This window comes from Ursus americanus, chromosome X, assembly GCF_024610735.1.
Source record: "Ursus americanus isolate L20-20 chromosome X, mUrsAme1.1.p, whole genome shotgun sequence".
NCBI classification, from domain to species: Eukaryota; Metazoa; Chordata; class Mammalia; order Carnivora; family Ursidae; genus Ursus; species Ursus americanus.
In genome coordinates this window covers 32,412,541-32,440,461 of record NC_142164.1, presented here as the reverse complement: position 1 = coordinate 32,440,461, position 27,921 = coordinate 32,412,541, and the positions used below count along the sequence as shown (strand labels likewise).

Genomic DNA, 27,921 nt, shown 5'->3' with positions numbered 1-27,921 from the left:
TATTTTTATTCATCATTTTCTTAGGTCTAATTATGGCCATTTCTTTTCCACTTAATAGAAATCTCTTTAGAAAAAAAAAGATGAAAACAGAGAGGCAGACAAACCGTAAGAGACTCTTAACTACAGGAAACAAACTGAGGGTTGCTGGAGGGGAGGTGGGTGGGGGGATGGGGTAACTGAGTGATGGGCACTAAGGAGGGCACGTGATGGAATGAGCACTGGGTATTACATGCAACTGATGAATCACTAAATCCTACCTCTGTAACTAATATGCTATATGTTAATTAAATTGAATTTAAATAAAAAATTTTTAAGTCCCCTTAACATTTCTTATAAAGCTGTTTTAGTGGTGTTTACCTTTTGTCTGGGAAACTCTTATCTCTCCTTTAAATATGAATGATTACCTTGCCATGTAGAGTATTCCTGGTTGTAGGTTTCTTCCTTTTAGTACTTTGAATATATCCTGCTACTGTCTTCTGGTCTGCAGAGTTTCTGGTGAAAGATCAGCTGAGAACATTCTGGGATTTCTCTTGTATGAAACTTATTTTCTCTTGCTGCTCTTAAAATTCTCTATCATTACTTCTTGTCATTTTAGTTATGTGTTGTGATGTGGACTTCCTTGGGCTCATCTTGTTCGGAACGGTCTGTACTTCTTGGATTCGGGTGTCTAATTCCTCCCCTAGGTTAGGGAGGTTTTCAGTTATTTCTTCAAATAAGCTTTCGACAGCTTCCTCTCCTTTTGTGGGACACCTGTCATGCAAACGTTTATGTTGTCTGTGAGATCTCTTAACCTATCCTCATTTAAACATTTGTTTTCCTTTTTGTTCAACTAGTGTGTTTTCCATTGCCTGCCTTCCGGATGGCTGATACCATTTTTTCTGCAGCAGCTAATCTACTATTGATCCCTTTTAGTGGTTGTTTTTATTGTATGCTTTGACCCTAATGGGTGCATTTTTGTATTTTCTACCCATTTTGAAGGCCTCACTTTGTTCTTCCACTCTTTTCTCCAGCTCAGTATCTGAGCTAAATCATTATTTTAAGTTCTTTTATCAGGCATATTGCTTCTGTCTGCTTCATTTAGGTTTTTCTGAGGTTTTTCTTTCTGTTTTAGAGCATATTCCTCTGTCTCCCCATTTTGCTTGACTTCCTGTGTTGGCGCAGATTAGGCGGAACACTCCTTCTCCTCAACTTGAAGCAACGGTCTTGTGTCTGGTGTCCCACATGCAGACTGTCGAATAGTTAAAACAACCGTGGCTTACTTTCTGTGCCCCACCACTACAGGGGCGGGTGTGGGCTTGTGGCATGTGGGCTCGCTGAGATCGCAAGCTCCCTGTCAGCCAGATCCAGTTCTGGTCTGAGGGGGAAGAAAGTATCCCTGCATCTCCTCAGGCCTTTTATTTATATTTTTTAAGATTTTATTTATTTGACAGAGAGCTCAAGCAGGGGGAGCAGCAGAAGAGGGAGAGTGAGAAGCAGGCTCTCCACATAGCAGGGAGCCCAACACAGGACTCAGTCCCAGGGTCCTGGGATCACGACCTGATCCCAAGGCAGATGCTTCACCGACTGAGCCACCCAGGCACCCCTTTTCAGGCCTTTTAAACTGTGGCTTTTTTGTGTGTGTCCCAGTGTGAGTGGGATTGGTGTGGGCTTGTGACCCTGGGCTTGCTGAGGTCACAAAATCATTGTACCAGACCCACCAGTTAGGGCATCTAGACCCTGTTCCCATCTGGGCTTTTAAGGTGGAGGGGTAGAGTATTTTACGTGTCTTTAAGGTCTCGCTGAGATCCTCTACTCTTCTCAAGTCCAGTGAGTATGTTTCTGACCATGACTTGGAATTCTTTATCAGGCATATTGCTTATATCCATTTCAGAATTTAGTTCTTCTGCTATGATTTTGTCTTCTTTCATCTGGGACATATTCCTCTGTCTCCCTATTTTGTATGTACTTGTTTATATTTTTAAGAAGGTCAGCTATGTCTCCTGATCTTGAAAGTAGCGATCTTATGAAGAAGAGGCCCTGTGGTGTCCTGTAGCACAGTGCCCCATGGCTACCAGAACCGGACGCTCCAGTGGTGTCTATGTGGGTTGAGTGTGCCCTACTGTTGTGGCTGAGCCACTTTTGCCATTTGCGCAGCTGGCTGCAAAGGCCCACCTTGCATGTTATGGGCGCACCCGGCAGGGTTGTCCTGTGCTGTTGAGGGGCCTGAGGCCACTGCAGGCTGGTGATTTGGCAGTGTCGGCATTCATGCTCTCTCTGCACTGAAGTCCACGTGTTATATTTTTGTCGCATGCACACCGACCTGCAGTGTGCTCCCTGAGCTGCCCCAAGAGGCTTTTGTTGGTGGGCGTGGCCAGCAGTCAGACCAGATGTCTGCCCCCAGTCCTCCTGCTGGGGCTGCAGTGGCACCTGACAGGGAAGCACTTTCCCAGTGCTGCCGGCTCAAGGGCTTGACTGCTGGAACTTAAGAAATGCTGGTTTGTGTGCTTATCTTCCCCTCCTACCCAGGGCAGGAGTCACTTTGGGTGGCATCAGTCCCCGCCGGGGCTGCCTGCGGGGTGTGTCAGGGTGGCTGCCTATTTGGGAAGATGCCTGAGAAGTTGGGTGGGTTTTATGGGGCAGGTCCACAAGGGAGCACGGGGACAGGGTTTGTGGTCCTAGCAAGACAGGCAGAGTGTTAGTGCTGGTTTGAAAGTATCCCACTACCTAGGATGGGTAAGGGCAGAGAAATGGTGCCTGCCAGCAGTTTTGTTCTTGGAGAAGTCTCCTAAAGATCCCTGCCCCTCCAGCACATGTTTTGAGACGAGGAAATAAATACCCATCACGTATACTCCAGGTGTTTCTCACACTCCTGCCTCTCTGCTCTGTCCTGGCTGTGTTACTTGTAAAAGGTGGCTCTTTGAGGGTGGGGACTCAGTTTCCTGTCACCCTCTAGCTGTCCCAGAGCTAAGCCTGCTAATTAAAACACACCGATTAAAACAAGTTAAGCCCCCCTGATTTTCAAAGCCAAATGTTATAAGGACTTGTCTTCCCGGCATGGGTCCCTCAGGTCTGGGGTGCCTGGTGTGGGGTCCGATCTTCTCACTCTTCTGTGCTTGTGATGTCACTCCCATTTGTGGTTAGTCTCACCAGGGCTTTGGTTCCCGACCGCGTCTCTGCGGCTCTTACCCTTTTCTGATGTGGGCTCCTATGATTAACTGTGGAAGATCTGTTCTGCCAGTCTTCAGGTTGTTTTCACACACGCACTGTTGTCTTGGCGTGTCCGTGGGGGGAAGTGAGCTCAGGACCCTCCTACTCGGCCATCTTCCTGACCTCCTTCACATCTCGGACATCTCCCTTAAGAGTACTTGTACCTAGCATGCTTGATTTTCTCTTCCAATCTTCTATGCCTGTAATTCTAGTGTCTTCCATCACTCAAATCATATAGACCTCTGCCTGAAACTCTGCAACAACGTCCCACTGAAATTAAAAGTAATTCCCAAGCGTGGTCAGCAATGAACAAGATCTGGCTTTAGGAGAACAGGATCTGGCTGACAGCGAGCTTGCGATCTCTCAGCGAGCCCACAGGCCACAAACTTACACCAGCCCCTGCAGTGCTGGGGCACAGAAAGTAAGCCACAGTTGTTTTAAATTTATCTTCACCCTGATCACTTAACCACCTTCCTCCTTGGTTGCTTTGCCCCCAGATACACAGGTTTGGGGCTTTCTTCTTAAACATTATTAAAAGGCATTTAATTGACAGAACCTAAACTGCTCTATTGTAAATGTACAAGCGATAAATATTGACCTAGATTACACTTGAGAAGTGAACACATCCATCACATCTAAAAGTTTTGGGATTCCCACAGTGTTTATAGTAATGCAAACTACATTGTTGCTCCGAAGAGATTCTCTAGTTGTTTCATCCTAACTAGGGATTTATTAAGGCGATTTCATATGCATTTTTATTTATTTATTTTTAAAGATTTTATTTGACAGAGAAAGACAGCTAGCGAGAGAGGGAACACAAGCAGGGGGAGTGGGAGAGGAAGAAGCAGGCTCCTAGCAGAGGAGCCTGATGTGGGGCTCGATCCCAGAACGCCGGGATCACGCCCTGAGCCGAAGGCAGACGCTTAACGACTGTGCCACCCAGGCGCCCCTCATATGCATTTTTAAAACATGCACCTGTTGTATATGAATGTACAGGGCCTAGTACTTTCTCCTCCAGATCAAATCTCAAGGGTATTTTGAGTCTTAATCATCGTGTCTTTGGCACATTTGCGCCCATAAAAAATCACAGAAGAAATTTTATAGAATTATGAAATTGCAGAAGTTTAAGCCTTTGGAATCCTTGAAAGTGGTTAAGAACGTGGTCAAAATATATTCACAGATTCATGGTTACGGTCCTCGACAAGCCTAGTGCTGAATTCAGTAAGTCAGCTAATTAAAGAGTATGCGGTAACTTAGCTTTATGTGTGGTATAGGTCAGTTTCTCTTTAATAGCAATACACATAAAAATGATGACCTGTAAAATTGTAATTGTAAATTTTATGTTATGCTTTCCTCAACCTTCTCGGGGTCCCTGGCTGGGTCTGAAAATTAAATTGACAAAGACACATTAACAGACGGAAAGCTTTTTTATAGATTTATTTGATGCAGGTTATACATGACACCAGAGCCTTCTATAAGGAAATGAAGACCTGAAGAAAAAGAGCTGTGTATTATTATTTTTTTTAGAGCTGTGTATTTTTATGCTGGGTCTGATCAAGAATATGATAGGTCAAGAAGCATGAGGTAATTGTAATAAACAGGGGTAATCTTAGCATGGCCTGTTCAGATGCTTCTTGGCAGCCCTTCTTATCTAGAGATAAGGATGCTTCTCTCCTCCAGGTAGAGGGAGGGCACCTATCAATCACATGACAGTTTTGAGACCTGTTTCAGGAAAGTAAGGCAAAGGATGTGCGGGAGGCCAGAGACCAACCTATTTCTGCCGTTTTCTCAAACTTCAGCTTCAAATATTCAGTATGCCAGGGTTCCATATTTTGGGGTAACATGTTTTAAACCCCATCAGTATACTGTGCTACAATAAAATAAGGAATACCCCGCATAGCAGAATTATAGGAATGGAAGCTACCTAATGCGTGGGATCTGATGTGATCGTTTGTAATCACTTCTGTTTAATTTAACTCAGTTTCTTTGTGGACTAGGCAAAAGGTAAAGTAAGCAAGCCGAAATAGCAGGTGGAATTTCAAGAGTGACAAGGCTCATTAAATGTTAGATAAAATAGCTTTAATTTCATCACATATCCTCTCCTTTCTCTTTTGCAAAACCTTTGAAATGTTGTTTCCATTATAGTGTAGTTTCTATTTCTGGACCCCAAACACAACCTCTGAATATTGATGTTTTTCCTAATAAGCTTACCATAATCTACCATTCCTTCCTCATCCCCTCTACTACATACGGAAGGAAAACACCGGCCTCACTAATGAAATTATTTGGTCACAGGAAGGATCTGGTGATCTGGTTAGAAGCAATGAACTTCGGAAAATCCCCACTGCCTTCCTTCAGCCTTCTCTTCCTGATAACAGGAGTTTGTTGGAGAACTGTGGGATGGCCATCTAGTTCTATGCTTTTTGGTCCCTAAAGTCAGTCTTCTTGAGAGCAACAAAAACCAAACAGAACCACTCATGTTCTGCTTAAAGTGAGCTCAATTAGCTTCTTTGAATCTTCTTCGCTTTTTAAAAACAATACTCCTACCTTGTAGAGGCTTGGTGAAATAGGAGATTGCCTTTTCATATCATGTTAATGTCTCAGATAAACACCTTTGAGGAAACGCCAGTTTTATGAGTGTCTTAAAGTTATTTACATTTAGACTGTCGCTTGCTTTTATCATGTAAGCTGCGCGAGGTGCTACCCAAAGTTTCGTTCTTTTGCATTGTAGAATCCATAAAACTTTGGTATAGTTATTTCTTTCCTGTTGGTGGGAGGGATGAAAGACTGAAGCACAAATCAGAACTAGTTTTCAGCCTTTGGTACATATGTATATACTTACAGGAAATTAAAGTACTATCTCTGCAGAATGGACTTTTCATGGAGATGAGATAATCATGTTTCTATGTCACTCCTTACATTACAGAGCATCACAGAAATTACTTCAGGGCTTCTAAAGAAATGTCTTAGTTCTTCTGTTACTGGAATAGATTCTAAGAGCTTGAGCATAAAATGTTTGTGGGAAGCTGTCAGTTTCATTGGTGAAAAAAAAATGTGTATCTAATATTCTTGTTTTAAGTGGCAGCACATTTAAAATTCCCTTTGATAATTCAGAATCCACTTAATTTGGGGCTGGCATTTTCACCAGATAATCACAGTGTGACCTACTTGTATGTATCTATCTACCAAAGCTTCCCGTAAACATATATTTTGGCAAAAGCAGCACTAAAAATAATCAAGACATTTCAGTACTCTCCTCACAAACATTTTGAATGTGTTGATCAGGAAAGGGCAAAACCGCAACTGGCAAAATAAAATGTGTCTGTTTCCTTTGGGGTTCTTAGGGATTACAATTTGGGAGAGACAGAGTTGACTGAAATCAAAAGTGTGTGCTGGAGAGACCAAGGAGGTTAGGTGTTTTTTTGTTTTTAAAGATTTCATTTATTTATTTGAGAGAGAGAGCAAGCACAAGTGGGGGGCAGAGGGAGAGGGAGAAACAGACTACCAGCAAAGCAGGGAACCCAGTGCGGGACTCAATCTCAGGACCCTGGGATCATGACCTGAGCTGAAGGCAGACGCTTAACCGACTGAGCCACCCAGGTGTCCCTTAAAGCAAAAAAGTTTTGAAGCTATTTTGAACAAAATGTGACCGGTGCTGGAATAGCTACAGTAGTCTGTCTGTATACAATTGGTTGTTAGAATTAGTGCTTGGCAGAAAGTCCCTTTATGACCATTCTACCAATGCCGTAGATGCCTTGGCTTTTAGCTAAGGTCAGCAACAATTCTAAGAATTTGAGACAGGAGACACAAGTCCTACTTTCTTAATGTCCTCCTGGTTCCATTTTTAAATACCCCTCTTAGCAATGCTCATGCCCAAATTATTCTCTCCATTATCATTTCCCCCTTCTGATCAATACCTGTCTCTATATAAGAAAACATCAATGATCAACCTTGGCTTTGTAGTCCCATTGTGATGCCTGAGTGGCCAACAGCCTGCTTCAGGTCCATCACATCTCAGGGGTGGGGGTGGGGGGAGTCTCCTAGTTGGTAGGTATTTGTCAAGCCTGCTGTATGAGAGTCTTAAGGCTCCGTCTGAGCAACGAAGAGGTTTAAGGAAGTGGATCTTAGGCTGTGTCAAGTGAAGTTTCACTTGTCATTGTCCATGAGTAGGTCTGACGAATATTTTCAAATCTTTGAGCAACCATTATTTTGACATTTTGAGTAGAACAGCAATGGGAAAGGCATAACATAATTTGAAGATAATAAGCAGGGTACAAATTAAAATAACAATAATACAATTTGTAGACCTATTCTAGTTAAATTCCACAACGTCATCTCATGTGGGAAGGTACCAACCTTCAGCCAGAAAAAGAAACCTCAAAGGTGACAGCAGTCACTGATAACTGACAGAAAAACCTGCAAGGATGGGGCGCCTGGGTGGCACAGCGGTTAAGCGTCTGCCTTCGGCTCAGGGCGTGATCCCGGCGTTATGGGATCGAGCCCCACATCAGGCTCCTCTGCTGTGAGCCTGCTTCTTCCTCTCCCACTCCCCCTGCTTGTGTTCCCTCTCTCGCTGGCTGTCTCTATCTCTGTCAAATAAATAAATAAAATCTTTAAAAAAGAAAAGAAAAGAAAAACCTGCAGGGGATCACAGCTATTATCTTCATAATCAGAAGGATCTTCATCAGATAATCCATTATGGATAAGTCTCTTTTCTTCATGTGATGGGAAATCGGATGGGATCTGAGAATTGTGAGGGGAAAATAAGGTGGCCCAAAGGGCCTTGGCCAGTAATTCTCCAGCTATTTAAACAATTAAATGCCCAAAGAGTGTTGGCATATGCACAAAGACGTATACTGTGGGGGTGCATGGAATGCCAAGGTCTCATTTTTGTAAAGAAGAATGGATCTAGCCAGGGATCAGAGAGCTTTGAAGGTCCAGTGGTTTGGTTAAAGAAACATATTTCTCATAAAACAGCACCACTGAGTTGTTGAAAGATAGTATCAGGTTTGGTGCATATTGGGTTGGTGCAATCAAGTAGGAATATCCAACAGACTTGGCATAATAGAGATGAACAGTTGAAAAGGTTTCTACTAGAACAGGTGGAAGATACACAATTTGTATAGAGGAAATCATAAGGGAAGGAGTGGGTTTCCATTTTTTTTTTTTTTTTTTTTTTTTTTGCTAATCAAAGTTCTGTTGACCCAGGAGGTGGTCTTTAATTTAGGGGGAGGGAGGGCACTTGGGTGGCTCAGTCGGTTAAGTGTCTGCCTTCAGCTTGGGTCATGATGCCAGGGTCCTGGGATTGAGCCCCATGTCGGGCTCCCTGCTCAGCAGGGCATCTACTTCTCTCTCTCCCTCTCCGTGTGGGCTCTCTCTCTCTTAGCTCTCTCTCAAATAAAATCTTTAAAAAAATTTAGGGGGAGTGAGCATAAAACATGGAGGGTTTTCTTAAGGCAAGAATATCTTGACATGAAAAGTGATAGAGGGGTGTTTTTGCTGTAACTAATGGAAATATTTGGGACCATGGAGAAACTATATATAGGTAACATTATGGGGTCAGTATTATCAATAAAGGACCCAGGAGGAGCATGGTAACAAATCCAACAGAAAGGTTTCCAGAAGTAGCAAGAGATTGGGACACTTGAATTATAGCATTGTTTTCCCAATCAAAAGTGGAAATGAAAGGGAAGAGAAATAAGCCTCACGAGAATTGGTGTGATGTGTCTTGTGAACATAATACTGGCCTGACCCCATGTCTTGTGAGGGCAGTCTACGCAGATATCATCTGCTTCCTTTTCCAAGAAAGGGTTAGTTTGAGGTCTCTGGTTGGTTTGGTGGTCCAGTTGGATATTAAAGCCTTTTTAAAATGAGAAACATGAATCCATGAGTACATGCCTTCTAATTCAGCAGCACCATGACTGGCCAATAATACCCACTGTGGTCCCCTCTGGCCAGGCTGGAGGGAATCTTTATGGAGGTCTTTTCTAATAAACCACATCTCCAGGTTGCAGGTCATGATGTTTGAGGTCTTTATCTCCTAGGAGCGTGCTCTGAAAAGATTGTTCTACCCATCTCTCATTTCTTTGAAGGGTCTATATCAATCCCTTACAAGTAAGTCATCATCTTACCTTTAAGTAAAAGCTGGGTTCATATACAGCTTGATCTAATGTCACTGAGGTCTTCCAGTTATAATTTCAGAGGGTGAGAGTGTCTCCCGCTGGGAGTGGATCTAAGATTCAGTAATACCAAGGGAAGAGCTTTTGGCGATGGCAAGTGGGAAAAATCCCTAAGTTTTGCTAGTTGGGTTTTTATAATGCCACCGGTTCATTCTAAAAGGTTGAATGATTGAGAATGGACAGGCACAATAGAAATGTTGCATAACTGGCTAAATGTGGTGAATGGACTGTAATATCTATCCAGTGAAATGGGTCCCTCACTGGCTATGAAGTTCCAAGGATGTTTTCCAGTTGGGAATAATCTTTTCTAATAGGATTTTTCCTATTGCTGAAGTTGTAGGTCTGTGACAAGGGAAGGCTCTACCCAGTGAGAAAACATACAAACCATTACTAAAACATATTTCTGTCTTTGCAATGGTGGCAGCTAGATGCAATCCAATTGCCACATCTCAAAGGACCCAGAGGGTAAGGGAAAATGTCCCTTTGAACTATGAAGTGGTTTCCAGGGTTATGTTTAGGGCAAATTTGACATTTTTCATAAATGTGAGGGGCTTTTTTTCAATAATTTATTTGAGAGAGAGAGAGTGGGGTTAGGGGGAGAGTGAGAATCTCCAGCAGACTCCCCGCTGAGCATGGAGTTCAACTCAGGGCTCGGTCTCCTGACCCCAAGATCATGATCTGAGCTGAAATCAAGAGTCTGTTGCTCAACCGACTGAGCCACCCAGATGCCCCTTGAAGGTACTATTTTTAGAGATGGTTTCCAAAAATATTGTTTTCCCAAAGGACCATCTTGCCCATATTTCAATGGGTAAGTTCATGAAATATAATTAAGAATTTGTTCTTGGAGGGAATCAGGGAAGACTGGTCTGCTGTTTGACCCATACCAAAGATTTCATTGAGCATCAAATCAATAGGCTTGCTCAGACCTTTTTTGATCCTTTACTGAGGCAATTTCTTGGGCCTCTCTACGTGTTTCTTTAAGCTTTTTGGTAAAGTCAGTAGATAAAGGGGATTTTAATTTCCAAAGGCGGCCTGTTGGGTGGCCACATTCCCTTCTGCTTCCTCCATGTTTGCTGCTGAATGATCAGGAATTTTGATAATGGCTAAACACTTAGTTATGTCTTGGAACTCTTGGCTTGGATTCTATACAAAACCCTATTTTTAATCTGTTGTTGCAAACTCCTCTTTGTTTCCAGAGCATAACAAAATTATGTATAAAACCAAAAGCACAGTGACTGTCAATATAAATGTTAATGATGTGTCCTTCTGCCAATGTCAGGGGGGGTGGGGGGCACTCAGGTTAAGGTGAATAATTCAGCCTATTGAGCTGAGGTGGCTGCAGACATTTCAATATTTCCTGTTAGGGAGACAACTGCATAGCCAGCTTGCTGGTTTCCGTTTTATCTTGAAGGTAAGAACCATCAGTAAACCAGACCTAAGGCTGCATGTTCAAGTGTAGCTCCTGTAAATCCTGTCTTGGCACTAGAAGTGTGTGTGTTTGAGAGTTGTGGTCACCAGAAGGTAAAGGCAGCAGGATAGTAGGATTTTTTTTTAAACACCTTTTTTAAAAAAAAGATTTATTTCAGAGAGAGAGCAAGCATGAGTGGGAGGGGCAGAGGGAGAGAGAATCTTAAGCAGACCTCCCGCTGAGTTTGGAGCCCAATGCAGGGCTCGATCCCAGATCCAAGCCAAAATCAAGAGTCGGACGCTTAACCGACTGCACCGCCCAGGCGCCCTGGGATAGTAAGATTTAAGGAATGACAGCATGCAGCAGTAATATTTGGGGGTGACAGGAGAAGAATTTTGTGAGAGGTAAATGTACCGGAGGGTAAGTGCTGTAGTCAGTAGGGAACCCATGATCATTTCTTCTGTGTTCTCAAGTAATTCAGTTGCAGCTCTAAGTGCTCACGTGGGGTGGCACTCCCTTGGGTGTGGAGTCCAACTGTTGGCAAGAGGAGCCGATAGGCCTGTACTGGTCCCCATCTCACTGGGTTCGAACCCCACAGGCATTCCCTTCTCTCCCATGGGTGAAGAGAAAGAATGGTAGGTCATAGTTTGGGTGTTAAGGGCTGGAGGATTCAAGAGGCCATGCTTTATTTTTATGAGGGCTTCTTGACTTTCTTTGTCCCAAGTAAGGGGGTCAGGTTGGTGAAACTTGAGAGAGAAAAGCAGTTGGGCCAGGGCTGAAAAGTTAGGGATCCGGTTTCTACAGCATCTAGCTAAGCCCCCAAATCTGCATAGCTGGTGTTTGGAGGTAAGCAGGACAATAGTCCCTGGATTCTGTCTGGGTCAAAGAGTAATCCCTAATTTGAACTATGGTGTCCCAAGTATTTAACCTGGGGCAAACAAAATCACGGTTTTTCTTTAGATGCCTTACACCCCCCTTTTTAGCCAGGGCCTTTAGAAGATGAAGGCTATCTTTAGTACAAGCCTCTTGAGAAGGAAAACAAAGAAACAGGTCATCCACATACTGTAACGGGGAAGAGCCTTCAGAGAATTCTATGTCTAAACTGTCTACTTTTGGGGCACCTGGGTGCCTCAGTTGGTTAAGCGTCTGCCTTTGGCTCAGGTCATGATCCCGGGGTCCTGGGATAGAGCCCTGCATCTGGCTCCCTGCTCAGTGGCGAGCCTGCTTCTCTCTCCCTCTGAAGCTCCTGCTTGTGCTCGCACACTCTGTCAAAAAAAAATACATAGAAATCTTAAAAAAATAAAATGTCTGCTTTCAGCATTTGGAAAAATAAGTGGGGCTTTCAGTGTAGCCCTGTGGCATAAAGTTTATGCATACTGCCCCTCCCAAAGGAAGGCAAATAAGAATGGGCAAGGCACTGCAAGGGTCTGTAGTGGCAAAGGTTTTGCTGTTAGGAGGAATGGCTATGAGCAAGGTGTGAGGACTGGGTATTACAGAGTGCTGAGGAGTAACTATTATTGATTGCCCCAAGATCCTGTACAAACTTCTATCCTCTTCGTGTGGTTTACAGACAAGGAGGATGAGGGTGTTACAGGACTAGGAACAACTAATCCTGTAAACAGTCCTCAATGATAGGTTTAATTCCTTGTATGGCCTTAGTGCATACTTTTCATCAATTTAAAGTCTGATGGGCAGTGCAGAATGAATGTACCTGATACTGGTTGTGTCTCGGGGACAGAGCTAGGAGAGGTTCTGGGGCAGGGGTTTTAGAGAAAGAACGGGGACAGATATTAAGGTTTTGGGATTTTCCTGAAGATTTGGATTTCGGGGTTCTGTATTTAAAAATATTCCCCCCTTTTCTGACAAGGAGACGTATGCCTGTTGGGCTTCAAGACAATGTCGACCTGGTGAGTGAATGGGAGTCAAAGGGGTCAGGAGAAATGGATAATGTGTCTGAATAGGTCCCAGCTGGAATGGGATGAGAAAAGATTTAAAAACAGTCATAGGGTAATTAGAAACCCCAAACAATTGTACAGTTTGGGTATTCTGAGGAAGGGGAGAGAAGACGCTGACTGGGTGTGAAACTGGTAAGTAAAGCCCTAATAGAGACAGGGGATTTTCCCTCTCCTCTACATCAATAATTTGGGGGAAACTGATCTAATTATTGTGGGGGGGGATAAAGTTGCCTCCATAAGTCCTCAGAGCAGCTCTACTGTTGAGATGGTGAAAGGATCCTTTCACTGGGGTACTTGAAACGGAGCCTGGGAAGGTTGGACGAACCTTGCCTTGGGTCCATCCTCTCAGTTTTAGGCAACCTGTTTTTAAATGTCCCAGCTTTCTATGGTAATGACAGGTACCTTTTGGAATAGTGCCACAATCCCGAAATGGGGATTTACTTTGGTTAGCTCTTAACTGTTGGAATTGAAGGTTCATAATCTAGGCGGCTTTCTTTTTATTAGTCTTTGAATAAATTCAAGCTAGTGGATTGGCAGATTAACAAGAACAGGAGTTTGCACAGTCTGCCAATTTAAATTAGTTCTCTTTATGAGTAATGATAGTTCTTCAACTAAGCCATCAACAAAGATGGAATTAAAAAAGGTGTAAGTGGTTTGATCGATAGCAGAAAGGCCAGGGTTTTTGGCAAAGATCGTCTCTAGTTGGTTACAATAATTGAGAACAGATTCTTCAGGTTTTTGAATACATTGCTGAATTTTTTTTTTCCACTCTATGGATTCTGGGAAAGCCTTAGGAATAGTTTCACAGAGTCTCTTTCTCAGTTTAAGGGCTTCTGTTCTGTCAGTGGCTCTCCATTTGGAGAAATCGTCTACTGTTAACCCAATGCGCTAGATGCATGCAGTTCCTAACCTGTCCTCCATCAACTAGCGTTATGATTAGTTGATATAAATCAGAAAAAACAACAGGTTCGTATGTTTGGATCACACTGGCAAATTTCTCAGCAAATTTATGAAGATCTTCAGTGGCTTTGGGGAATTCTTTAGCTATAGTCTGTAATTCAGCTTTTGACCAGGGAGTGAAGGAAGTCTAGGCAACTGCTGCTTTCCCAGGCTTAACCTTAAATGGGGCAGCAAGAAGAGGAAGATAACAGGGGAGCTTTAAGGTCCCGTAGGATGTGAAGGAGGGGTGAGGGTCTCCAGCATAGAAAGGGAGTTGAGCTAAGGATGGATATAGAGGAAAAGAAGATGGAGTAGTGGGTGAGTGTGAAGGAAGGGGAAGTTTGTGAGGATCTGGCCTATTTTTCTAATTTTGAAAGCCTCTTGTAAATATCCGAATTAACTCAAAACTTTTGGAAGCTAACTGCCTGAAGGGAAGCAAACGTCTCAGTTTTTCTTTTTGAGGCCTCTAGATACCAATTAAAAGCAGCTTCCCACTGGCTTTGTTTGGCTTTGTAGCCTTTTTCCACTTGTGCACTCAAGTGAACTAATTTTTGCCCCATCATAGCCAGTGGAGTTTTAAATCATTCCAGGTAATAGGAGTCCAACAGGGCAAAAATTTAGAGCAGGAAGGATCATATTCTTTAAACATAAAACCTGCAGGAGTCCCAGAAGAGGGTTGGTCATAAAAGTCCTTCTTAGAAGTAGGATTTCCCATGAATTAGTAGAAGACTACTAAATGGTAATCTTCCACTAGGCAATGTGAAGACAGAATCCTCTCCTCAAATATGAGTGAGGATGGAAGCCAGCAAGACAGAGAACCCAACTAAAGGCCTAAACCTCAATCCAAAGGAGGGAGGTTCAGGACCGAGAGGACTTAACCACCATGACCCAAAGCTACTGAGATGAGTGAAACAGACTCTTGTAGGTACCTCACTCAAATCCATGGCTGTGCTGGAGGATGGCGACTGGTCACTGTGGATGTCACTCCTGACACCATGTAATATTGAAAGGCAGAACTGCAATCTGCAAAATAAAATTGTATGTGAACATGGGGTCTAGGGTTTGCAATATGGGAGACACAGAGTCAACTGAAATCAAGTGTGCTCCGGAGACAAAGCTGAGGGTTTTAGAGGAGGGGATTTACCTACGTTGTTTTGAATGAAATGTGATTGGTTGTTAAGAGTAGTGCTAGGTGGAAAGTCCATTTATGTTCAATCCCCTTTTTTTTTTAAAGATTTATTTTAGAGAAAGTGTGTGCACGTGTGTGAGCAGGGGTGTAGGAGGGAGGGTCAGAGGGAGAGAGAGAATCTTAAGCAGGCTCCACACTCCCCAGCGCAGAGCCCAATGCAGGGTTCGATCTCGCCACCCTGAGATCATGACTCACCACCCTGAGATCATGACCTAAGTTGAAATCAAGAGCCAGACACTTAACCGACAGAGCCACCCAGGCGCCCCCATTTATGTTCAATTCTAACACGCAGCAGATGCCTTGGCTTTTAGCTAAAGTCAGCAACAATTCGGAGAATTTGAGACAGGAAACGTAAGTCCCACTTTTTCAGTATCCTCCTGGCTCCATTTTAAATAACCCTCTTAGCAATGTTTACTCCATTTTATTCTCTGTTATCAGAGAATATTCTCTGAATCCCTATTCCCATCTCCTCTCCTAAAATTAGCTTCTCCTGTGCTTTTTGAGCATAATACCCAAACAAGCACACTGTCCACAATTTCCTTCTGTAAATGGTTTATTGCTACATTTGTGGAGAGGCACGTAATCTACTTGTAATTTAAAAATTAACGACACAAGTTGGATTTGAAGTATGTGAGCAGAAAGAGGTCTTCTTTGAAGTCCACTAATCTTACCCTCTCTTCTTAGTGATAAGCTAAGATCCAAGAAATATAAATGACTTAAAACCACAATCATTTGGTGGCAAAGCTGAGCTCAGATCTTACAACAAATTCCTATCATTTTATTACTACTCTATATTGCCTCTTTTTTTTTTTAAAGATTTTATTTATTTATTTGGAGAGGGAGAAGCAGACTCCCCGCTGAGCAGGGAGCCCGGTGCAGGGCTTGATCCCAGGACCTCAGGATGATGACCTGAGCCAAAGGCAGATGCTTAACCCACTGAGCGACCCAGGTGTCCCAGATTCAGAGAAATCTTTTCTTTTTTTAAAATTTTTCATTATGTTATGTTAGTCACCAGGATTCAGAGAAATCTTAACATGGATAGCAGTGAAGCTGCTGACCAAACTCACATCTTCTCAGTGAACCTGGAAACAAGGTCACTGACTGGTCACAAAGACTTTGGGGAGTGTTTGAAATTTAAATATACTAGAGAAGATCTGGATAAGCCACAGTGGGATATTTTCCAGGGACTCAGAAATGAATGGATGAAACAATTATTAAGTAATAATTTAGGTTTGATCCCAACCATTATTATCATTCCATATTGCTCACCCGATCTTTCTTTAGAGTTGGAACTGAATGACTTTTTATAATTTCTAAAGGCCAATCTACTCTGGGAATGAATATTTGCTAACAGTTAAAATTTTTATTCCACAGACTCTACAGACAATTCTAGCTAGAAAGATGTATCACTTTTAGAAACAGAAATCACATCATTGGAATAGGTGTATAGCCTTCCAAAGTGACCCAGGGTGACATCTGTAACAAAGGGAAAAAAAAGATGTAAGTATTATCTTTATCTAGCCAAACTTAAGTTTTCAGGCTTGTTTGAACCTATTTAGAAGCCTGATGAGGTAGGGCTGGGACAGGATGTACCAGATCATTGTCCCTGGTGGAGGAAAATCTTAACAGGACAAAAAGAGAACTTTATTAACATGTGCATAGCATAAGTACACACTGGGAGTACCGAGCAATGAGTAACCCAAAGGGGTGGTTTGAATTTGGGTTGTAAACCACCTTATGCTAAACAAGGAAAAGACAGTTTGGGTTTCTGGTGAGGGGTGAAGGAGTGGAGGCAAGGTATGGGAAGGAAACCAGGAAACGTATGGTCAACGAGGGTTGTTTAGTAAGTCATGCCATCTGCATCGATAAAAGTTGGTAAAAGATACCTATTAAGTGTTGGCAAGATGTGGAGAAAAGAGACCCCTTATACATTGTTGCAAGAACATAAATTGGTACAGCCACTATGGAAAACAGCATGGAGCATTCCACACACAGTGGAATATTATTCAGTCCTAGAAAAGAAAATGTGACCACTTACAACAACATGGGTGAAATTTGAGGGCATTGTGCTAAGTGAAAGAAGTCAGAGAAAGACAAATACCATATGACCTTATTTATATGTGGAATCTAATACAAACAAATTCAAAGAAACGGAGTAGACTGGTGATTACCAGGGGCAGGCGTGGAGGAAATGAGTAAAGGAGGTCCAAGGGTGCAAACTTCCAATTATAAAATGAAAAAGGGATGCTGGGTGGCTCAGTGGGTTAAGCATCTGCCTTAGGCTCAGGTCATCATCCTGAGGTCCTGGGATCAGGTCCCCCATCGGGCTCCCTGCTCAGCGGGGAGCCTGCTTCTCCTTCTGCCTGCCACTCCCTCTGCTTGTGCTTTCTCTCTCTGACAAATAATTTATTCTGGGGATCTAATGTACAGCATGGTGACTATAGTTAACGGCAAAGTTGCTGAGAGTTCTTCAAAGTTCTCACCAGAAACACAAAAAAAAGGTAACTACGTGGTGGTGATGGGTGTGTTAACTAACCTTATTGTGGTAATCATTTCAGAAGATGTACATTTATCTTTGATATATGTATACCAAATCATGTGGTACACCTTAAACGTACACTATGTTATATGTCACTTAAGGGGAAAAAATTAAGTGGTAATAGCCCTCCTCTACTGGTAAGGGGGGGAGAGAGATACTTTTTACTGATAGAAATTTCCTTTACAAAAGAGAGCTTGTGCTGTTTTTGGAGCCTTTCCTATGTTGGCTGGTTCTCAACGGTCTTTAGCTTAAAATAGTCCCTGTTCCAAAGAGGCATACTTTAGGGTGGTATATTCTGGAACCCGTCATCCCCATCAGATGGTCTCTCTGGCCTTGTACTATATTTTAACCTCCCACCTTTATTCTCATAACATTTCATTCAAGTGGTTTGCTTCAGCCATCTCAGACATAACTATTTTACACTCTGAAGCACTTATTTGTGGATGCTAGGCAATGAAGGTTGTAGTAGAAAATGTCCATTCATTTGAGCATTCTATCAGTACAATCTCTTTTCAAAGTTATACAGTTAAGAAACTGAACTGATTGATAGCTTTTAAAAATATTAATAGACTATTTTCTAAGTAGTTTTAGGTTTACAAAGGCTGGAAAGTATAGAGTTCACATATAATCCCTCGCCTACTCCCTTCTTCTAGTTTCTTCTATTACTAACAGTTTGCATTACTGTGGTACGTTGGTTACAAGGAAGTCCATAGTTTACATTGAAGCTCAACACTTGTGTTGTATTTCTATGGTTTTTTTTTTTTTTTTAAAGATTTATTTATTTGAGAGAGAGCATGAGCGGGAGGGGGCAAAGGGGGAGAGGAAGAAGCCGACTCCCCACTGAGCAGGGAACCCAATGCGGGGCTCCATCTCAGGACCCTGGGTTCATGACCTGAACCTAAGGCAGATGCCTAACCCACTGAGCCACCCAGGCGCTGCCTCCTGCCCCTGTGTCTTTTTGTAGCTCGATTGTTCATTTCTTTTATTCCATTTACATTTCATTGTCTGGAGGTACTTCCATTCATTTATGCATTCATCTACTGAAGGACATTTTGGTTGCTTCCATGTTTTGGCAATTACAAATAAAGCTGCTGTTAACATTTGTGTACAGACTTCTGTGCAGACATGTTTTCAACTCACTCGGGTAAATACCAACAAGCGCAATTGCTGGATCTTATGGTAAGAGGATGTTTACTTTTGGGCACCTGGGTGGCTCAGTCGGTGAAGAGTCTGCCTTTGGCTTAGGTCATGATCCCATCCCGGGGTCCTGGGGTCCTGGGATCGAGCCCTGCATCAGGTTCCCTGCTCAGTGGGGAGTCTGCTTCTCCCTCTGGCTCCCCCACCCATATGTTCTGAAGTGGCATTTAGCATTGCCACCGGGAATGAATGAGAGTTCCTGCTGTGCCCCCTCATCAGCATTTGGTGTTAATGGCTTATTATGAGGATTTGCTTTCTAATTAACTCTTAGAAGTTAAGTACAATTTTCAACAGTAGAACAATGAATGTTTTCACAATATATGAAGAAAAACTACTCTGTCCTCTCATTTTCTTGTTTTTATTTTCCAGAAGTGGGAAGTGGTTTTTTACCATAGGTCGGGGGCATATTTCATCTTGCTACCACGACAGCCACCAGCCCTGCCTCCACAGAGAACTTAACTGTCATGAAAATAATCAAGAACTCCGAATTTCAGAGCGTCTGAGACTGCAGCAAGCAAAAAATCCTCCATTTATTTAACATGTAATATTACTTAAGGCCTTCCTGAAATTATGTGTACATTCATAGTGGTGATTAATGCAGAGAATTGAAGAATTCAGAACCTGACCACAAGTTCAAGATGAACTGCAAGGAATAAAAATTCAAAGACCTTGGAACAGAATTCCAGCAACATCAGACCAAGGTAACGAAGCTACAAAGACTTTTTGTCTTGTCACATTGAGTTCAATGGTAGAAAATAATCTAGGGGTGCCTGGGTGGCTCAGTCGGTTGTGTCCGACTCTTGGTTTTGGCTCAGGTCATGATCTCAGGGTGGTGGGATCAAGGCCCATAGGGCTCTGCGCTCAGCAGGGAGTGTGCTTGAGGTTCTTTCTCTCCCTTAGTTCCTGCCCACTGTACCCCTCACCCCCTGCACACACTCTGTCTCAAAATAAATAAATAAATCTTAGAAAAAATGATCTTGTCATATAAAAGGGAAATGTGACCACTAGCAGACTTACTGGCAATTACGCATTTTAGTTTCAATAAGTCTACAAATAACATTTTTCAAAACAACATATCTTTTTCAGGTGGGGAAAAAGCTCATTAAATTGCCCTGGATGTTTTGAAAGAATATGTTATAGAAGCAAAACTGTTGAGAGGAAATTTTAATGATGATTTGAAAAATTGGGTCCACGGTATTTCCTTGCAAAAAGAAAATCCTCAATTCCAGAAGCTTTTTATACCTCTTTAAATATCTACTACCATCATTTCAAAAAAGAAAATGTAAGTGGATATGTAAAGTTATCTATGCCAAAATATCCCATTACACTTAAAATCTTTATTAGGAGGGGCACCTGAGGGGCTCAGTTGCTAAGTGTCTGCCTTTGGCTCACTGCGTGATCCCGGCGTTCTGGGATTGAGCCCCACACCAGGCTCATCCACTGGCAGCCTGCTTCTTCCTCTCCCACTCCCCCTGCCTGTGTTCCCTCTCTCGCTTGCTGTCTATCTCTGTCAAATAAATAAATAAAATCTTTAAAAAAAGTCTTTATTAGGAGGTAAGCTTTAGAACTGATTGAGTCTAAGACATTGCATTAGTCACTTAAATTTCTAGACTATGGTAACTCTTCGTTAAGTAGTGAGATCAAACTAGTTTTCCTAACTAACTACATTATGGAGTTCTAATGAGGATCAAAAGTGAGGAAAAATTTTTGAACCAACCAGTCTAACAGTCCAAGCCAGACAGAGGATTTCTCCTTTGCATAGGTTTATCATGATATCTAGGTTTTCATTATTTTGGAGTACTGTTTCACAAGGCCTTTGACGAGGAGGCCAGCTCTCCTAGTATCAGAGTATTAGCAGAAGTAGTCATTGTGTACAGTGCTCATCACATATCTATGTGATCTAAGTCCTTTGCATGTACTGTTATATCACTGAATGCTGATCAATTAATATGCAGTATATAATCTATAAAAAATCACAAGTGTCTATTGCTATGCATTCTGGGCTGTATATTCTATTACAAGTATTTAGGAACATGGACTTGGACCTGGAGGTTGCTCATAAAGTCCAGGACCTCTCCACCACATCCACAGGCAGACAGAGGGCCATCCCCGCCACCAGCTCTCCCAGTACCACCTCTACCCATAGGAATTGCTCCTCCTCCGCCGACTGCTTTACCTCTACTAACTGGTATATACTATATCCACCACCATTACCTTGGTTGGGGGATCTCCTGCTCCTTTATCATACTGTCTGCTCTAAATTATGAAATGAAGCAGAAATAAATGTATAAACCTGAACTCCATGTATTGATTCTTGAATAGCAGCACTAGATTCCCCACAGAGAGTCAAATGTTCAAAGGTAAAAACCCTGACTAGAGGTTTTTGGCATCTTCTAGGCACTGGTTGTCATTAATGTAAAAATAACTGCATAGCTGTGTACAAGTATGGTATGATAAGAGAGTCTGATTGCGGACTCTTTCCCTTTCCTTTGTGAACTCACCACTTTGTTTCTCTTTCAGTACATTATCTAAATAATTGGAAACGCCATAGGGAATATGAAATTCACTTAGAAGGTAAAAGGGAATTAAAGTGGTGTAAGGATAATTGTATTCGTTTCTTAGGGCTGCCATAACAAACTGCCACAAACTGAGTGGCTTGTAACAACAACAATTTCTCTCTCACAGTTCTGGGGGGCAGAAGTCCACAGTTGAGGTGTTGGTAGGGTAGAGGCTACAGGAGACAATTTTTTCCTTGCCTTTTCCACCTTCCAGAACTTTTGGCATCCCTTGGCTCATGGCCACATATCTCTGTTCTGTCTTCACATTGCCTTCTCTTCCTAATGTCTGTGTGTACACTTCCCTCTGCCACAAGTAGATACATGTCGTTGCATTTATGGACAATACAACCGATATTTGCATACTGATCTTATATTCTGCACCTTTGCCAAATTCATGTATTAGCACTCTAGTGTGTGTGTGTATTCTTGGGATACTCCATGTCATCTGCAAAAAGCCATTCCAATTTGGATGGCTTTTCTTTTTCTCACCTAATTTTGCTATGGCTACAACTTCCAGTAAAATTTTGAAGTGGCAATCATGGGCATCATGCTCTTCCTCATGGGAAACATTTCAGTCTTTCACCATTGAGTATGACATTGGCTGTGGGGTTTTCACATATGCCCTTTATCGTGCTGAAGTTCCTATTTTATTGTTCTCATAAAAGGGTATTTGTCAAGGAGTTATTCCACATCAATTGAGATGATTATGTGGGTTTTCACCTTCATTCTATTTATGTGCATATTACATTGATTAATATCCTCATGTTTATCTACCTTTGCATTCCTGGAGTAAAACTCACTCGTTCCTGATATATAATCTTCAAATATGCTTGGCTTATGTTTGGCGGTATTCTGCTGAGGATTTGTATGTGTATAGTCAGACAAGATATTGGTCTGTAGTTTTCTTGTTATTTTTGCCTGGCTTTGACACAGGGTAATGCTGGTCTCAAAGAATGACATAGGCTGTTAAGATTATGTGTCAACACGGCTAAGCAATAGCACCTAGATATTTGGTCCAACACCAGTCTAAATGGTGAAGGTATTTTTAGATGAGACTAACATTTCAATCATTAAATCAGATTACAAGACAGGTGGGCTTTATCCAATCAGCTGAAGGCCACATGAGAAAAACGATAGAAGTCCTACGAAGAAGAGAGAATTCTACCCCTACTCTGCCATAAGACTCCTTCTCATGGGTCCCAAGCAGGCCAGCCTACTATGCAGATTCTGTACTTCTCAGCTTGAACTATCACATGAGCCAATTTCATAAAATAAATTTCTCTGCCTCTCTATATGGCACCATTTCTCTGGAGACCCTAATACAGATGTGTTCCCAATTTATTAGATCTGAGGATTAGTGCCAGTTCCTCTTTAAGTGGTTAAAATTTCCCAGTGATGGCATCTTGTCCTGGAATTGTATGTGATGGAGATTTTTAACTACTTAATCAAAATATGTAACCGCTACATCTCTGTTAAGATCATCTATCTATACCTTCTTGAGTCAGCTTTTGTAACTTGTTTCTACTAATTTTACCTTATTATTTGTTGGGTACAGTTGTTCATAATACAATCCAATCGCCCATCCAATTCTCTGACATAGGCTATAGTGTCCCCCTGCCTCACATTTTTAACTTCAGTTATTTCCGTTTTCTCCATTCGGTCTTGCTAAAGATCTGTCACTTTAATCGATCTTTTCAAAGAACTAACTTGTAGTTTTCTTCTCTTCTAGTCTGTATTTCCTTCTTTATCCCTGCCTTAATTATTTCCTTCTTTCTGCTTTTGCTTTGTGTTAGTTTGCTGATCTTCTTCTGATTTCTAAGATTAGAAAACAATAGTTATGTTGTTCATTTAAGGTCTCCTCTATTTAAAAAATACATGTTCATACAGTTATAATTCCCTCTGAGTGCTACTTTAACTGCAGTATATACTGTACAATTCACTTCTTTAAAGTGAACAATTCAGTGGTTTTTAGCTATTCAGAGTTAATATACACATCAGCTAGAACATTTTAATCATGACAGAAAGAACCGCGCCCCCCCCCCGACTCATTTCCAGGTTTTCCCATTTCCCACCAACCCAATTTTATCACAAACGACACGGACATTTCAAGCCCTAAACACTGGCCCATAACGACGAAGGCCATCCTCCTTGGGAACTGCCTTGCAAGCTCCGTATCAGCTGAAGGCTTAATTTTTTCTAGGCACCACTCCAAAAGCTTATTAAGTAAGCTAGGCAAAGAAACAAAGCAAGGCATCCCTACCCCCCTACCAATGGCATATCCTGACCCAAAGAATTCAGGGTCCTGTATCCTTAGGCTCCTCCTCTACAAATAGATCCTCAACTGATGGCAGCTCACGTGACATGCGGGTAAATGGGCACCAACTTTCTCCTCTCTGGCCCCAAACAGACCCACCACATTGACTTTCTGGTGATAAAGGCATTTACTCTAGGATGTGGTTGACTTACAGTTTGACCAACCAATTTCCTCTGGGTGGACGCTGACGTTGGAAAATGTATTCCGATCATGTGCACTCGAACTCTGGTAAACAAATCTGTACGCCGCACAGAGCCACTCCTATCATAGGAGAGGAAGAAAAGAGAAATCTAATGTCCAAAGAGAAGGGACCCATGAAATAACCTATGTTCCTGCCTCCAGGCAGAGATACAGGCATCCGACCCAGGTAGTTTCTTAAAAGAAACGGGGCGCCTGGGTGGCTCCGTTGGTTAAGTGTGTGCCTTCCGCTAAGGTCAGGATCCCGGCATCCTGGCCTGCATCGGGCTTCCTGCTCAGCAGGGAGTCTGCCTCTCCCTCTCCATCTGCCTCTCCCCCAACTCATGCTTTCTCTGGCTCTCTCTCTCAAACAAATAAAAAATAAAATCTTCAAAAAGAAAAGGACAGGTTCAAGGAGAACAGGACATTTACTCTGGCACAGATGTGCCAAGGCCACCTATACGCTGGGACAGCAGCCAAAGACAAAGGAACGTATATTTTTCTGTGAGCATTGTGAGGACAAAAACAGGTGAAATGTAGATGGCCCTCTGTGTCTTATTGTTGTCGATGGCATTCAGGGCTAAAACATACACAGTGAAAAACGACAAGAGGTTCCCCAATGTAGAAAGGGGGTTAGAAGACAGGTGGGCAAATTGGGAATGGTCACCAAGCAATGGTAGGAGCATTAGCTTTGATTGGGAGAAATTTCTATCCACAGTAGCATCTCCAAGGCAGTTCCGGAAAAGTGTAAGAGTTTGGAAATACGTATTTCCATATACACATGATGTATACATGTATATGAATAAACGAATTAGGGGTTTGAGGGTAGAGTACAGACATTCTCTCACGAACAGCTTCTCAGAAAAGGCTGCTGAACAAATGATCCTCATCAAGGTCATAACTGTATAGACGGAGCCACGGGGCCACTGTCCCATGGACCTCACCGCCCCCTACCCGCCCACAACCATCCTGGGGCACACAAGGCAGAGTGACTGCCTGAGGCTCCTGGAGCTGAGCCTGGGCAATCCACCTCCCCTCTTCTAACCAGACCTGGACCTTACCAGTTCCTCTTGCTGCCATAATTGCCTACTCCCTCTAGGGCTGGATGCAGAACCTGGTTGAGCACAGAAGACAGGCAATATCTCAAGGAGAACAGGGGACCATCCAGGTCATCGTGACACCTACTGCTATAAATCAACGTCCTTGGAAAACTAGGATTCTACCCAGAACACCCATACACATCTCCATCCACAAGAATGCAGAGAAAACGGGGTCCCTTTTGCCAGGAAATGCAGGCTTAAAACTCTGAGATGGGGGGATAGACGTATTCCTACTGCCAGCAAGAAACCCAAAGGAAAAAACCAGGACCTGCCCCAACAGCACAGTAGAGTTGACCCCACCTGAAGAGCACAGATGACTTTTAAACCTCCCCCAGGGGCATTTTCAGATTCACCAAAGTGAGAGAGGCCACACCTGCAAGCCTGTGTTGGCATTTCTGGAGCAACAGTGCCATCAAGTGGATACTTTTTAAGAAAAGCCTGCAGATGCTGAGGCTGACCATGGATCCCGTGAGGAAGCCCTATGATGGGAAGAAGGGTGGGATTGGGGCACCCAGAATATTCTGGACCAGATCCAGCAGCCTGGCAACCTCCAATATCAGTGAGGAAACAACACAGGATGGACGGAGCGCAGCTTTGGCTGCTGGCTTCCCCAGGCTGTGGGGGCGTGGCCTCGGCAGCAGCCATGTTAGTAGCCAAGGCGCTGAAGCTCATACTCCAGGTCATCTGGCCTGTGGATCCTTGCCTTCAGTCCAAAGCAAATTCGGCCAGGAGTTCCTAGGGTCTCAGGGCAACAAGGAACCCAGGACTGGAGTGTCCAGGCCAAGACACCACAGGAACAGGAGAAAGGGGAGGTGATAGCCACCTTGTCAGGGCAGCATTCTGCAGACAAGATAAAGAATTTCCTGATTACTTTGGTACTAGACCCAGACAAGGAAGAGTAATGCCGGTACATCACAAGTTAGAGCTACAGTTGTTTTGTTTACTTTAGTTCCCACTAAAAAGAATCTGAGTCCCAGGCCCCACAGTATCCCAGACAGCCCTACCTGTCCCATATGACAAAGGGTGTGGCTATGCACTAAGAAGGGGAGGAAACAGAAGCAGATATGACCAGGATTAATACCTTGAGGTGGACATCATTCCCCAGAGTGAGAGAATCTAGGTATTCTCCTCACACACTTCAGGAACTTTGCAGCCCAGCCCAGGAACACCGTACTCCATGGGAACCTCCTAATAATATATGGGTGTATGAACTGGATCCTTGTTGTGGAGACTGCTGGGATTTCCCATGTGGGGTGTATGTTCTGTGGTGCAGCCATCAACCTGCAGCAGGAGCAGACAGAGACTACTTTATTTTTTTAAATTAAACCTTTTCTTATCTTTTTCTTTTTTTTAGAGAGAGCGAGCATGAGTCAGCAGGAACCAGGGCGGGGTGGGGGGTGGGTACAGGGAGAGAATCTTAGGCAGGCTCCATGCCCGGCAGAGCCCGATGTGAGGCTCCATCCCACAACCCTGACATGACCTGAGCTGAAATCAAGAGATGGACCCTCACCTGATTGAGCCACCCCAGACCACTTTAAGCCAGTAAGAAATCAGACCATATATATCAGGACCTGGCCCCAAGGTGAGGAAAAAAGGTTAAGCACAAAAGGTTCAACCCCCTGGGCCTTCCCAGGCCAAATGTCTCTCACCTAATGGAAGCGACATGTGGCCAAATACCCATAGCCCCCTGGCCTGGGCTCCTTTGGAGCAAATTTTTTCTAGTTCTGTCCAGACATGGCAGCCACCAAGGTCCCAAACCTTTGCTCCCTGTGTCAGACCTCCAGGTCTGGAGACCAAGATCCTGTACCCGTGCCTGTCTCTGATGCTTCCATGGCTTGACTCAGCTTTGCACCACGCTTACCCCTGTGCCTAGTGGACCTCTTCACCTCCTGGGGACACTGTCCTCCTCTCATGCCTCACTCCTTTATCACTCCTCCCCCAGGAAGTGATGGTACAAGGCTTGCGATATTTGCAAAAAGCATTTCCTCATAATGGCGGTATTGCACCAGAAATGCGGACCTGCCCTCCACACCTTTGCTAACAGAAAAACTGGCAACCTGTGTGCCACCTGGCTAACACAAGGTGGCTCACCATCTTGGCCACTTTGGGGTAAAGGGGCACGAGCCTCAAAGTCTGGAGCTCCATTCTGCAAGGCCTGGTCTCTCTGGCATCCTCCCAACCTGCCTTCGTGACACAAAAGCAATGATTTCCCATCTGGGTACCCTAGCAGTGGACCTGAAAAGTATCCATGGCTATTTCTTTGCACTCCACATTTGTCTCAGACATCTGGAAACACAATGAGGGTAGGAAGAGAGGCACAGCCAGTGCCCAGCGGAGCATATACTTCCAGAACATTCTCCCCAGTCACTGAGAAAGCAGTCTAAATGGGAGACACCCAGTAGCCAGACACAAAGGTCTGCAGCAACCCACTATCACTGGCAGTAGAGTGGAGAAAGACGAACCACCCGCAGCAAGAGACAATGAACAGGGACTGAGGACCTAGCTCTTCTCCAGTGATGGCCCCCGGGTTCTGGAGTGGACGGTGATACGCGCAGGTCAGATGGGAGGGCAACCTGACACTGTACCACAGATGCCAAAGCCCCAGGTTGACGAGAGAAGAGTAGCAAGAAAGAAAAGAGAACCTAGTATCCAAAGAGAAAGGACAACTGAAATAGCCTATGCCTCTGCCCCAGGAAGGATCCAAGGCACTGGACACTGGGTACTATTATAAAAGAAATATAAAGGATCAAGTATAACAGGACCTTGACTTTGTACAGATGTGCCAAGGCCAGGGGACTTCCGGGCTGTGAGAGAAGTCAAATGCAAAAGAGTGTTACTACTAGAGGAGCCTTAGGGTGTCAGACCAAGGGAAATGGAGAATGCCCTCTGTGTCTGTTGGATTTCATTATAGTTGAACCCCAAAAAATTCATGACAAAAATTATGTGGTCCCCACTGTGGAGCGGAGGATGAAAGATGGAGACAACTTGGGAATGGTCATCACACAAGGGTAAGGATTTCTGCTTTGATTTGGAGAAATTTTTTTTTTCTTAAAGATTTTATTTATTTATTTGACAGACAGATAGAGAGCACAAGTAGGCAGAGCGACAGGCAGAGGGAGAGGGAGAAACAGGCTCTCCACTGAGCAGGGAGCCCGATGCGGGGCTCGATCCCAGGACCCT

The 27,921-nt window shown here is 43.4% G+C and overlaps 2 long non-coding RNA genes across 3 annotated transcripts in view; one reads left to right on the top strand and one right to left on the bottom strand.

Moving 5' to 3' along the window:
• Window positions 1–19,338, top strand: part of LOC148106882 (uncharacterized) — an 84,311-nt gene extending 64,973 nt beyond the window's left edge. The window contains exon 3 of the long non-coding RNA XR_015723451.1: window positions 18,962–19,338. This is a non-coding gene — a long non-coding RNA (uncharacterized LOC148106882). The remainder of the gene's footprint in view (window positions 1–18,961) is intronic.
• Window positions 1–27,921, bottom strand: part of LOC123780458 (uncharacterized) — a 136,420-nt gene that overhangs the window by 34,403 nt on the left and 74,096 nt on the right. The window contains exons 3-5 of one of the 2 annotated variants that reach the window (XR_015723450.1): window positions 25,823–26,022; window positions 23,617–23,725; window positions 14,597–14,690 (exon numbers count right to left, since the gene is read on the bottom strand). This is a non-coding gene — a long non-coding RNA (uncharacterized LOC123780458). The remainder of the gene's footprint in view (window positions 1–14,596; window positions 14,691–23,616; window positions 23,726–25,822; window positions 26,023–27,921) is intronic. The other variant, XR_015723449.1, reaches the window with a different exon arrangement.